The sequence below is a fragment of the Canis lupus genome, chromosome 38, assembly GCF_003254725.2.
Source record: "Canis lupus dingo isolate Sandy chromosome 38, ASM325472v2, whole genome shotgun sequence".
Classification (NCBI taxonomy): Eukaryota; Metazoa; Chordata; class Mammalia; order Carnivora; family Canidae; genus Canis; species Canis lupus.
Genome location: NC_064280.1, coordinates 7,659,522 through 7,673,483, shown reverse-complemented (window position 1 = coordinate 7,673,483; position 13,962 = coordinate 7,659,522). Strand labels below are relative to the sequence as shown.

The 13,962-nt window shown below is 34.2% G+C and overlaps 1 long non-coding RNA gene across 1 annotated transcript in view; it reads right to left on the bottom strand.

The window, feature by feature from the left end:
* The window catches only part of LOC112642925 (uncharacterized), a 58,938-nt gene extending 49,506 nt beyond the window's left edge, over positions 1-9,432 (bottom strand). Inside the window, exon 1 of the long non-coding RNA XR_003125504.2 lies at positions 9,331-9,432. This is a non-coding gene — a long non-coding RNA (uncharacterized LOC112642925). The remainder of the gene's footprint in view (positions 1-9,330) is intronic.
* Positions 9,433-13,962: the final 4,530 nt, after the last annotated feature.

Genomic DNA, 13,962 nt, shown 5'->3' with positions numbered 1-13,962 from the left:
ATAGTTTACTTCCCTGTCATATTATCTGCCAGTATTTTTTTTAAGATTTATTTATTTATTTATGAGAGACATAGAGAGAGAGAGAGAGGCAGAGACACAGGAGGAGGGAGAAGCAGGCTCCACGCCAGGAGTCCGACGTGGGACTGATCCCGGGTCTCCAGGATCGCGCCCTGGGCCAAAGGCAGGCGCTAAACCACTGAGCCACCCAGGGATCCCCTCTGCCAGTATTTTTATTTCTGGATTTATTGAGTGCCTTTTACAATCATGACTTCCACCAATCTGATCAAGCACCGTATCTGATCAAAAGAACTCCAGAAGTTCATGTCTGTTTCTTCTACTTTATCAGGATAAGGAGCAGCAATAATCAGATCAAAGGTAGCCCTAGACTGTGTGGTAGGGGAAAGAAAAGCAATAACTCCCTTGGACTGGAATTTTCTCAATTGCTCTTCATAGGTCTTTGGATATGAGAACATTTCTTGTTTCCTTTTCCATGAAACCTCTCATGCATCCCAGCAGATAAGAGGGGGGCAGGTGGGGGGCAGATTCTTTCCTTTCAGGAGAAGGCACTCTCCCATTGCCTCTGACCATTTATAATGAGGAAGGCCCAAAGAGTTAGAGGTAGCTGGTAAAATTATTTGAGGCTTGTTTCTAGTTTAAGCAAAAAGGAACATTTTGCTCACTTATGAATCAAACTTGCCCACCAGGGAAGAGGACCGGGAAGAGGACCAGGCAAAGTTCAAAGGTCCCTGGTTAAAATGAAGCACATTAATTTCTTGGCATGGCCCTTCCACTGGGAACTTTTGGTGATTACCAGCAGTTTGTATGGATTTAGGGATGCTCTGTCCTAACTATGTAAGTCAAACAATTTCAGTGACAGAAAATACAATTTATTGTCAAATCCACAACTCAATGTAAAGGCATACATTTTTTTCATAAAACATTTACTAACGGTTGTTGTAAATCACAAAGATAATAAACACAACTGCAGTAGCCAAATGTATAAGCAGCCACTGGAAACGAATGAAACAAGAAAAGACAAATTAAAAGAATGTAGCATTAACCCTTCTTTTCTATCTGAACCAGATGAGATCCATTTCACCATAGAGGTCAAAACCAGTTAGGGTTTTTTGGTTGTTTATTTTTGGCTATCCTAATTCCTTAAACATTTCTCTCAAATACAACCTGAATACTATACACTTTTCAGTGTCTCCTAGCTGATTAAACAAGTACATCAAGGAATAAGAAGGTGAAAGAGAAAGAAGACAGAGCACTGATCATGAAACACTGAAAAATAAGTTTAAAAAGGAGAATGTGCTTTACAAAATGAATTTATATTGTACCAAATTGCCTGTAGGTTTTTTCAAAATAAGAACATATGTAATTTTAATTAATTTAGCACCAAGTCTATCTATCTAACCCAATTACAGAAATGCTATTAACTATTTAAATAATGAAATGTGTTTCAATCTCAAACTCCAACAGCCTATTTTATAGGTTTTCTTCTTCTGCCTTTCTTTCTCTTTTCTTCTCCCTGAAGGTGTCTTCCCCTCGCTCCTTCTGGCATGCCAGCATCGTCCCTGTCCTTCCAAGATGCAGTTTCTTCCTGTCTGTCTATGGAGACCCATACCTTTTCTTTGCCACTGCCTTCCCTTTCTCTCTCACTCTCATACTCTTCCTCCTTCACTACTTCCTCTTTCCCCCTTTCAACTACTTTTAAAAAGTTACATTATTCTCTATTTCTCAGAGGAGGAAGAGTATGAGCTATTTGGGGACAGAGTACCAAGAAAAAAACCTTTAACCTCTCCTCACCTGAAAATAATTGAAAATCTTCAGGAAATGACAGTATTTGAATTGTATTTTATATTGAGGTTTATGTTAAGGTCAGAAATCTCGGCTGAAATTTTTCTTGCTTAAGGCAGGAGAATAAAAATGCCAACCTGTCACATGTCTTTGCTTTGAATGTAATCTTAACTTACCTGCATTTGAGATATTCAAATTGCTTAATATAAGTTTCTAATTAAACTGTTCCAAGTGTGATGCATTTTTGATTGTGTAAAATCATCTCCATTTCCTGGCATTAAATGTAAAACTATTTCTGCCTGTAAGTGTCATCCCTTCTTTTTCTACAACAGAAAACATATCTGTCTATCTTCTAGGGGGCACTTTCCCTGACGTGAAACCTGGAAATGAAGGTTTTATCATTATCTACTGTGTCGTATTTAAATTCAAAAGGCTTTCCAGACAGCTATATAAAGAACATAAACTTAAAAAAAAAAAGGCCTAGGTCACCAACTGTATTTGAATGTTATAATTACAAGTGACAGAAAAATTTCATGTAACAGCATTCATGATGATGCCAACTTTTGTCATGTAGTGAAGGTTTAAATACCATTAAAGCATAGTATGCATACACTGCTTCATGATACTCATAGCTCCCCACAGAAAATAAAAATAAACACAAATACTAGCCTGGGCTCCATCATCAAATCCGGGTGGCAGAGGCTCCGAACTAATTCAGTGCAACATGCTTGAGCTAACCATGGTTTAAGCAAAACTAAATTTGAATAGAGACTTTTTCTACTATTACCTCTGCTACCTCTAATATAAGCTTCCACCCCCATTATCATTCCAGCACCAATAAAATACACCCAAAAATGGGAATGACCGCACAATTTCCCAAACACACAAAGAACATACCAATGCACAATATCAATATAGTTATTATCATCTTATGCGGTAAACTAACTTTACCACGTTTATTCAGTTTAATAACCTAGAGATATGGGGCAGAAAACAATGCTTTAATTATGCAAAAATATTTAATTTTTGAAATAAAGTAATTAAATGAACACAACGCATTGCCTCAGAGTATCCTTTCACAACGGTACCTAGAAGCTGTATTAATAAAGCTCAAATGTAACTTTATTCCCACATACATCAACAAAGAAAGCAAGTGTTTTCTGAAGGAACTGGAGGGAAAATATAATGCAGAATTTGGAACCAGATATTTGATTTATGATTTATCGAGTAGTTAAGTCATTTAGCTTCTGGAAGTTTTTGTTTTCTCACTTCTAAAACAGACTTAATAATTTGCAGCTTGTTGTGAGAATTAAATGTAATAGTTGTAAAGCACCAGAAAGTAACAGTACTCAAAAAATGATTCTACTTATATGATTATGAATTTATCATGATGAATACTATTGCATTAATCTGAAGAAAATTATTTGAGGTTGCTAATAAGTTGGAAAAAGGAGTTAAGTCAGTACCCGAATAAATCACGCACACAATATTCAATCAAGTTATAACTTTTATAGTATCTAGTAAAATTAATTTCAAAGCAAAGCTATAAAACTTGGAAATCATTAGATTAAGGTGAACATAACATTTTAAAGTATTAATGCATTAAAAACATGAGAAGACAAGTGTGTTGTCTTTTTGTTGTGATATGAATATTTCTTAGAAATCATTTTTTAAATCCTACTAAATGGATTGATGGAATGCTCTGGACTTACAAATGCTTTCTTTGAATCAAACTAGGATGCTGATAATATGATAAAGGCTAAAGTCTCCTGGGTCTAGCCTTGTCACAATTTGAGAATTCTGAATTAGATTCAATTTTCCTAACATAAGGAATTTAATTCATATTGCACATGTATTAAATTTGATTCTTGAACATACTCTTTTTACTCTAATTCTATAATGAGATATCCTAAGAAATACATTTCTCTATGGCTCTAATCAGTTTTTATATACAAACATATGTAATATAACTCATTAGTACCTTCTGTTTTTAACATAATTAGGCTCCTACAAAGGAAGATAAGAAAAGCTGTTAGATGTTTACTGAATTAGAAACCTATAGGACTATGGGTATAGACCAACTTTAGTGTTTCAGCTCCTGAAATGGTTCCAGCTTTCTGAGGAAAATTAGCTCTTGTAGATGCACAGGTCAAAATCAGGACAGTCTGTAGAATTTTCTTCAGGGATACAATTCTTAGTACAATAGGACTCCAGGAAATTTTTATATGATGCAATTAAGTAAAGGAATAAACAGAACATATTAAATAAATCCACTTCAACAGTTTATCTGAGCTTACCATGCATTATAAACATGGGAAATTTCAGTGAATAAAGCACTGAATAAAACATAGCTAATATTAAACAAAAAATAAAAATTAAATACAAACTTTTTTTAAGATTATTTATTTATTTATTCATGAGACACACAGAAAGAGAGAAGCATGGACATAGGCAGAGGGAGAAGCTGGTTCCATGCAGGGAACCCGATGTGGGACTCGATTCTGGGACTCCTGAGACGCTTAACTGCTGAACCACCCAGGCATCCCAAAATACAAACTTTAAAATAACATATCATGACAAGTGGTAATTAATGCTATGGAGAGGGAAAGAGAAAAAAATGACAGGAATGGGAAATAGGAAATGCTGTGTTGAAGGGTTGTAATTCTAAATATGGTGGTCATATCAAATGGAAAAAAAAGTTGTCTTTTTTCTTCCTTTCTTTCATTTATCTATTGTATAAATGCATCTCTAATAAAAGATGTTCATAAAGAATATATTAAAAATTACACCTTAATAATAAGTAGACAAAATGATATTAAAACATAGGCAGAATATTCAAACAGGGAGTATGGAAAAGATGAATTAATGGCCACTACACACACAGAAAAATACTCATCATCAGTCATTAGAAAAAGGGAAAAAATAATATCACTGCAAACACATTAGAATGGCAAACATTAAAAATATTGACAGTTTCAAGCCTTAAGAACAGTTGGAGCAACTAAAAAACCCTTATGCACTGCAAGTAGAAATGCAAAATGGTTCAATTACCTTGAAAAATATTTTGGTAGTTTCTTATAAAATTAAACACGTGCTCATCACTTGACCCAAGAGAAATGAAGACCTATTTCTATACAAAGACTTCTACACAAAATTTTGAAGTTGCTTTATATATAGTACCTCCAAACTGGAAACAATTCAAAACTAGAAACAATACAAATGTCTAATCAATGTCTTAAGCTGTTAGCTACTTGCTCCTTCGTGTGTCTTTTCCTTACCCTTCCGAAGATTGTTTCTTTCTTAAATACATCTGAAAGAAAGCATGTCTAATCCAATTAAATTTATCTTAATTTTACCAGAACATTTCAAAACAGGGTATAAGTTTTGAAAACACAATGGATTGACTGATTTGAAGTCAGTTGTGTATCCTTAGTCCATTCAGCTTGATCAGATTGGCCATATGATCCAGAATATGACAACAGTTATCTCTGAACATATTAATTCTGCTTTCATCAGCTGAGGCTGTAAAAGGTATCATTTGGTTTAGAAGTATCAGATCTAGAAATATCAGATACTGTGAATAAACTGTTTGGTACTAAATTGTGGATGGAAGGAAAAAAAAGGATGAAAAAAAATAACTTGGATTATTACGTAGCAGATTTCCTGTCACAACTGAAATGATACGAACAACTAATGAAAAAAATAAAATTCGGTCATTCTTCCATTTGCATATACCAGAGTAAATATACTGAAATAATGAGGCTAAAATAAAGGAATAACAACATTGTGGAACTGATGCTCAGCCATCTAACACAGATATCTATTATGAAGGAATGTATGTAGGTTTGTAATTCTTAGTCATTTTATTTTATTTTATTTTATTTTATTTTTTATAATATTTTATTTATTTATTCATGAGAGACACACACACACAGAGAGAGAGAGAGAGAGAGAGAGAGAGAGAGAGAAAGGCAGAGGGAGAAGCAGGCTCCATGCAGGGAGGCTGACGTGGGACTTGATCCCGGGACCCCAGGATCACTCCCTGGGCCGAATGCAGGTGCTAAACCACTGAACCACCCAGGGATCTCCAATTCTTAGTCATTTTAGAACATTATAATTGTTGCTGTTCATTATTACCATGATGTCATTCTAGATACTATGTCTACTGAATAATTTTAATTGATTGCATTATGATCAACATTGCTTTAAGTTTTTGAAAATCATTATGGTATATATATGACTTTTTCAAGGCATCAAAAACAAACATCAACTGAAATAATACAAAAGTATCAATATTTTATAGCAAAATTCTATGCAGCTTTTTAATGTAGATAATTATACTTCAAATAGTAGGACATTGGCATGGTAGTTAGAATAAGTTGGCATCATTACTGGGTTATAATGAAGAAGAAAGTCAATTTAAAAGGATACATACCCTGGTGCATTTATTTCTATTGTACCACCAATATTATATTTTTCTAGAATTACTCATTAGATTTTACTTATTTTTTTTCTCTATAGAGAGCCTATACAAGTGAAATGAAAGAGTCTGAGTATAGCTTATACCATGCACAAAATATCTCTGGTTATTGCCCCTATATAGCTGATGGACCATAAAGCATGATGCTTTTGAAAGGCCAAATATAAAACTGAGTTGTTAAAATGTATCACATCATTTTATAGATTAGGAAAGTGCTAAAATGATATTTCAAAGATGCCACAACAATTAAGCAAAAATGACCCCACCAATCATTTGTTAGGTTTAAAAATGCAGCCCCTCATAATTTAAATCACTCATTTGACATTTTACACAAAACTCAGGGACAGCCCTCATTTTTATGAGAAGAAGCATAACTGACTTGCACCTCCTTTCTTCCTTCAAGAAAATCTGGTGAAGGGGAATGAGTACAGTCTTAGAAGTTCAAAAAACCTAGTTTTAAATCCCTAACTGTCCAGCACTGACTAGCTATGAAACTTTGGAGGTCAATAATTTCTTTGGACATGAGCAGGAGTTGCTATAACAGTGTCAACAGGATTGACATGAGGATTTAAGATATGATGTCAGGCACATTATAAATGTTGTTCCAACACCCCCCACTCCCCTCAGGGGTCTAATAAAGGAACGGAAACATTTCAGCAGAAGCAATTGAAGACAGCAGCATGGTATACAACTCATGTGTTGGGTTTTTTGTTGCTTTTTTAAGAAACAATTATGCCAATTTTGGAATTATTGGATGTTCATTTTTAGGCACCTATAAGTAAAACTGAAGATATTCAGATATTTCTCATTAATTTGTAAAGTAAAAGAAGATGTTTAAAATGAAATAATAGTGGATATTAATAAAATTATAATTTATTTATATAAACTCTCCAATGTAATTTTTACTTGCATAGTATTTTATAATTATAAATGAATTGATAATGAGTTATATATTCCTTTTGATGCATTTTATACTATTCTCACATCTTTTCCTTTTATTTAGGTCCTGTCTTTATGCTGGGAATCATCAACTCCACATGGATGATAGATTCAATAATCTTCTATATCATATCTTTGACTTCACATCACTCCAATTTAATCTTACTTTTCACAGTCACTGTAGTAGTTCTTAGAGCTACTTTAACATACTACTACAATGTTAATGGCTTATAAATGTTTTTCTCACAGTTCTAGAGACCTTAAGTCCAAAATCAAGTTGTCAGAGCTACACTCCTCTGCAGTCTCTAGGGAAGACATCCCTTGCTCCTTCCAGCTTTTGATGCTTCCAGACATTCCCTTAATTCCAATCTCTGACTCTGTCTTCATAGAACATTATCTTTTCTCTTGTGTACCTTATAAGGATATCTGTCATTGGGTTTAGAGCCCACCTAGATAAATCAGGATGATCTCATTTGAAATCCATATATCTGAAAGGTACTTTTTCCAAATGAAGACACATTCACAGGTTCCTGGCATTAAGATATAGGTTTATATTTGGAAAGGCCACCATTCCATGCACTATAGTCATCATTTCAGTTTTCTCATCAGCCACAGTCTTTCTAATAAAAATTTAATTTTTCATGAGTTTGTTCCAGTCCTCCTCACAGGGATTCCAGTCACTTTTTCTCTGTATTCCTACAAAACTATATGATCCTTCCTTAATTTCTTTCCCAGAAAGCTAAAATCCTAAAACTTATCATATAAACTGTTTTCTTAAAGATTTCCCTATCATCATAACATTGCAAATACTTAGTAAAGCCCAAATATTGAAACAATTCAACCTCTATTTCTCTGACCTGCACACAGGATTCTCAGAAACACTGGTTTCATATGCAAACATGCAAACACACAGAGCTGCATTTTTATAATCTCACGATTGTCCATGCAACTGGGCTATAGGTATGCACTGGGCACACCATTTTTATTTTTCTTGTTAGATCTCTTAATCGATACATATTTTTAAAACTATTTTTTTCAAATATCTTATTCTAAATTTTCTTCATTCTTTTTCATCAGATGGTTATCAGCCATCTCTAAAAAAAAATCTGTTATGCTGATCCAATCACTGTTCCCCAGTTATAGTGGAATAAGCATTCTTCACCTTTTATCACAACCTGTACTTTCTATTCCATGGTATATTGGGGCCCCCAAGATCACCCCAAATTTCAGTAACTCACTAGAAGAGCTCACAAGACTCAGCATGTAGTTATATTTATGGTTATGATTTACTACAGAGGAAAGGCTACAAAGCAAACTCAGTAAAAGAAAAAGGCAAGTGGGGTACATCCAGAGGAAATCAAGAGTTCTCTCTTACTGGATTAATAAGACACCCTCAATTTCTCTGACAAGGAGTTATAACTTGTTGGAAATGCTGTCTACCAGAAAAGCTTATTAATTAGGGTCTTAGTGCCAAAGGCTTTTATTGGGGACTGGTCACATAGGCAGGCATTCTCTGCCTAGCACAAGCAAAGTCCCAGACTCCCAGAAGGGAAGTAAGTGTTCATCATAAAGCATATCATCTGTACAAATAAGTTAGGCATAATGAGCTACTCTTACCAGTTCTGGGGATGGTGGAAAATCTCCTGAAATTCACATTCCCTGATGACACCCACGGGTCTGAAGGCAGACGCTTGTCGGGATTGTAATCGCAACCTTCTCTTTGCTGTACATGTAGGCTCTGCCTAAGGCTACTAAGGAGTAGCCTTACCCTTTACATATTACTCCCTTACTTTCCTGCATTTTCCTTGTTTGTACACTTTGTTCTATTTTTGCACATTTTAATCAAACTATCTCCACACTCTCATATTTAAAAAATAAAAATAAAAATTTTCCCCACTCATGTTTCCCTTGAGCCACCACACTATCACTATCTTCACTGTTATATATAACAATCTTGATGGAATTTTCAATCCTGTATCTTTCATTTCCCCACCTAATTCTCATTCATCTAACTACTCTCTAACTCTATCCTCAAACAGTTCACTATATGATTACTTTAACATAAATCACCAACTGAAATTCTGGGTGCTAGATAAACCCAACTTTCTTACCATTTTAATCTGTCAGCAGCAGGCAATTCTTTTGAGAATGTTTGTTTTGTGATCCCTCTGGTCACTTCTCAGGCATATTTCCTCTGCCCAACCTCTAAATGCTGCTTTGGGACAGTACTTTGCCTAAGTTTACTTTCTGCCTCATATAATTAAATGGCCATTCTTCACTGGTCATGCATAAGTTGTTCTCCCACTCATATCACATGTGGGTGAACATAATAGGTATCTGATCTAAAGTCTCTCAAGTAATAGAAATATTATTAAAAATCTATTTAAAAATTTGTGAAGGGTATGCCCTTATGTTTAAAAAAATATGTCTTAAGATCATACATTCCCCAGATTCATTAAATAACTGCCATAGGAACTGGTCTCTGTCCATTTCTGGGATCTCATCCAGTCATCTGGTTAATCAGGTTTTATGTGCCAGGCTTTGTATTAGCCACTGGCGACAGACGTTTAATTGCTTACACATATTCCTTTTCCTTTTCTCCTTACTAAAAGTTATTGTGCAATTTCTGTACCACACAATTCCAAAAGTTATCATGTGCAAAAAGGTGACCCTGGAACTGTTGTATAATCCTTTTCTTTCACCTCTCTAATTCTGCTATTGCAAATAGGATGTCTGAAAATGGAGCCATCACCTTGAAACAATCAGGCAACAAGTATAATGAATAAAGCCAACACATTAAGGATGGCAGAGCAGGGAAATGGGTGAAGCCTGTGACCATGACTGCATTGTCGAACTGAGCTCTCTACCTATAAACTTGTGGAAAAAATAACCACTCGTTTCTTTAAGCCACCATTAATTGTGAGTTGCATTATTTATACTCTTGAAGTATTATTCTTTGGTTCTTATCCCAGGTTTCCTTGTCAGGTAGGTTGAGGTGAAGAGGAGAAATCCCTTACTGACTGAGATCCATTCTCTAACAATGCCGAGCTCAGGAAAGTAACAAGCAGTTGTGATCAGAGATGCTTTGAAAATATGCACGGCATTTGATTATTCTTAGTAGAAAATGAAGCAGTCTGCTAACTGCTAATCCGCACCGCATTCAGGGACTCAAAGAATGAGTACTAATAGCCAGTATTTATTGAGCACTTACAAGTACCAGTTATATGCTAAATCCTCCACAGCCATTATTTCAATCTAATCCTGACAATCAACCATTTTGTTGTATTACCCATTATAGTTATGAAAAAACAAAGGGTTGAAATAATAGAATTAATTCATCTATTGTTTGACAGCTGTTAATTGCTGTGGTCAGAATGTGAAGTCATTTTTAAATCATAGGCTACTGGAAAATTATGTATTATCCAGTCCAAACTTTTTTTATAAATTCCAGAAAAGTACTTAGCCTTGTACTAGATATCTCTACTGAAAATCCTGACAGACAACAAAAGAAATAAACATAACTCCAAACCTGAGCCTCCTCTTATATTAAAAATGAATTCCATACCTATACATGTATCTAAAGAAGCATTTTTTCTTTCACCCTATATTTCTGCTTACTGACTTGTCATATCCAATGAGTCATGAAGTCACATAATTTTTAAATTAATGAATAATTAATAATTAATAAAATATAAATGATTAATGAATAAAAGTATGACTGTATAAAGGGTCATGAAATCAGTTGAACAGGCCATAACCAACATTTTTAAAATAAAAGAGATTATGACAAGGTAAAAAATTAAAATCATGTAATCAGATCAATAAATGCACAAAAAGCAATTGACAGAATCTGACACCTGTTCATGATAAAAACTCTCACTAAACTAACAATAGAAGTGAACTTCCTCAACATGATAAAGATTGTCTTAAAAAATCTGAAGCTAACATCATACTTAATAGTGAGAAACTCAAATCTTCCCTACTAAGATCATATATGAGGAAAGGCTATCTTCTCTAGAAATTCCTTTCCAACATTATACTATACTGAGAGTTTCAGCTAATTCAATAAGGCAATAAATAAATAAATAAATAAATAAATAAATAAATAAATAAATAAGAATATATATGAACCAAAGATAACATTACTTTCCATGCAGAAAATTTGAAAAAAATCTACAAAAAATTTACTATAAGAAGCAATTATATCAAGTTTGCAGAATATAATATACAAAAGTTATTTGCCAACCTACATACCACCAATAAAGAAGTGGAATTTCAAGTTAAAAACACAATACCATTTATATGAACATCCTTCAAAATAAAATACTTAGGTATAAATCTGACAAAACACATATAAGATCTATAGGAGGAAAACTACAAAACTTGTCTGAATGAAATCAAAGAATTAAATGAATGAAGAGATATTTAATTTTCGCAGATAGGAAGATTCACTGTTCTTAAGACATCTGTTATTTCCAACTTGATCCATACATTCAAAGCATCTCAATCAAAATCCCAAGATGTCATTTGTGGAATCAATAAACTGATTCTAATGTTTAAATGAAAAGCAAAAAGCCCAGAATAGCCAAAACAATGTTAAAGAAAAAATCAAAGTCAGAGAACTAACCCTACCTATCTTCAAGGCCTGGAACAGAGCTTTAGTAATCTAGGCAGTGGTATTAACATAAGAACAGACAAATTTGGATGCCCACATGGCTCAGTGGGTTAAGCATCTGCCTTCAGCTCAGGACATGATCCCAGAGTTTCAGGATGGATCCCCCATTGGGCTCTCTGCTCAGCAGGGGAGTCTGCTTCTCCTTCTGCCCTCACCCTGCTGTGCTCTCTCTCTCTCTCTCTCTTTCTCTCAAGTAAATACAATCTTAAAAAGAAAAGAAAAAAGAATAGATGAGTTGGTCAATGGAAAATAATAAAAAGCCAAGAAATGTATCTCCATAAATATGATTTGTGGCTTAATCTAGTTTGAAATAAAATATGTGGATGCCAATAACAAAAAGCAGAAAAAAAGTTCTACCTATAGTAAGAAATCAGGGTCCAAAATAAATGTACATCTACTATTACTATTTTACAAAAATAGTAAAAGGATACATTTTCATCATTTATTATATTAAATTTTAAAAATTTGATTTTAATCACAAATGTTGAAAGTTTACTTATCTAAAAACCAATATTGGGGAATCTCGGTGGCTCAGTCAGTTAAGCATCTGTCTTCAGCTCAGGTCATGATCCCTTGGTCCTAATTTTGAGCCTTGCATCAGGCTCCTGCTTAGCGGGGAGCCTGCTTCTTCCTCTCCCTCTGCCACTTCCCCTACTTGTGCTCTCTATCAAATAAATAAATAAAATATTTAAAAATATATGATTTGCAATATTTGACAAAGAAACAAAGGCATGACAATGGAGTAAGTATAGTCTTTTCAACAAGCAATGCTGGAACAACTAGACATCCACATACCATAAAAAAAAAAAAAAAATCTAGACATCTAGACAGAGACCCTACATACTCCCCAAAGATTAGCTTAAAATAAATCACACATCTAAATGTAAAACATAAAACTATAAAACTCTTAGAAGATAATATAGGACAACCATAACCTAGGATATCATGAGTATGGCAATGACTTTTAGATACAACATGAGGCACAATCCATAAAACAATTGATAAACTGGACTTAATTAAAAACTTCTAATTTACAAAATACAATATCAAGACAATGAGAAGTCAAGCCACAGACTAGGAGAGATGTATGCAAAATATACAAAGAAATCTATTCAAAAAAATCCAAAATGTACAAAGAAATCAAAACTCAGGACATCTAGGTAGCTCAGTCAATTAAGCATCGGACTCTTGATTTCAGCTCAGGTCATGATCTCAGTGTTCGGAGATCGAGCCCTGTCTGGGAATGGGCCTACTTAAGATTCTCTCTCTCCTTCTCCCTCTACTCCTTTCCCCCTTCCCCCTGCTTGCACTGTCTTTCTCTCTCTCTCTCTCTCTCTCTCTCTTTCAAAAGAAAGAAAAAGAAAGAAAGAAAGAAAGAAAGAAAGAAAGAAAGAAAGAAAGAAAGAAAGAAAGAAAGAAAGATGTAGCAATAAATCGACCAACCTGATTAAAAAGACCTCAATAGACACTTCAAAAAAAGATATACAGATGGAAAATATAAGAAAAAAGATGCTGTATATCACAACTCATTAGGGAAATGCAAATTAAAATGAGATATCTCAACAGACCTATTAGAATCCTCAAAAATCAGGAACACTGACAATACCGAGTACTAGCAAAGAAGTGGTGGGAATGCAAATTGCACAGTCACTTTAGAAGACAGTTTGGTGGTTTCTTATAAAACTGTACATACTCTTGCCATACAATCCAGCTATTATATTCCTTGTTACCCAAAGGAGTTGAAAATTTATATCCACATAAAAACCTACACACAGATGGTTACAGTGAGCTTATTCATAATTTCTAAAACTTGGAAGCAACCACATCCTTCAGTAGGTGAATGGACAAATAAAATGTGGTACATCCCAGACAATGGCATATTATTCAGCACTTAAAAAAAAGACTATAAAGCCATGAAAAGACATAAGGAAATTTTAAATGTATAACTTAAAGAGGCTAATTTAAAATTATATATTTTTTAAAAAGATTTTATTTATTTATCATGAGAAACACACAGGGAGAGAAAGGCAGAGACACAGGCAGAGGGAGAGGCAGGCTCCACACAGGA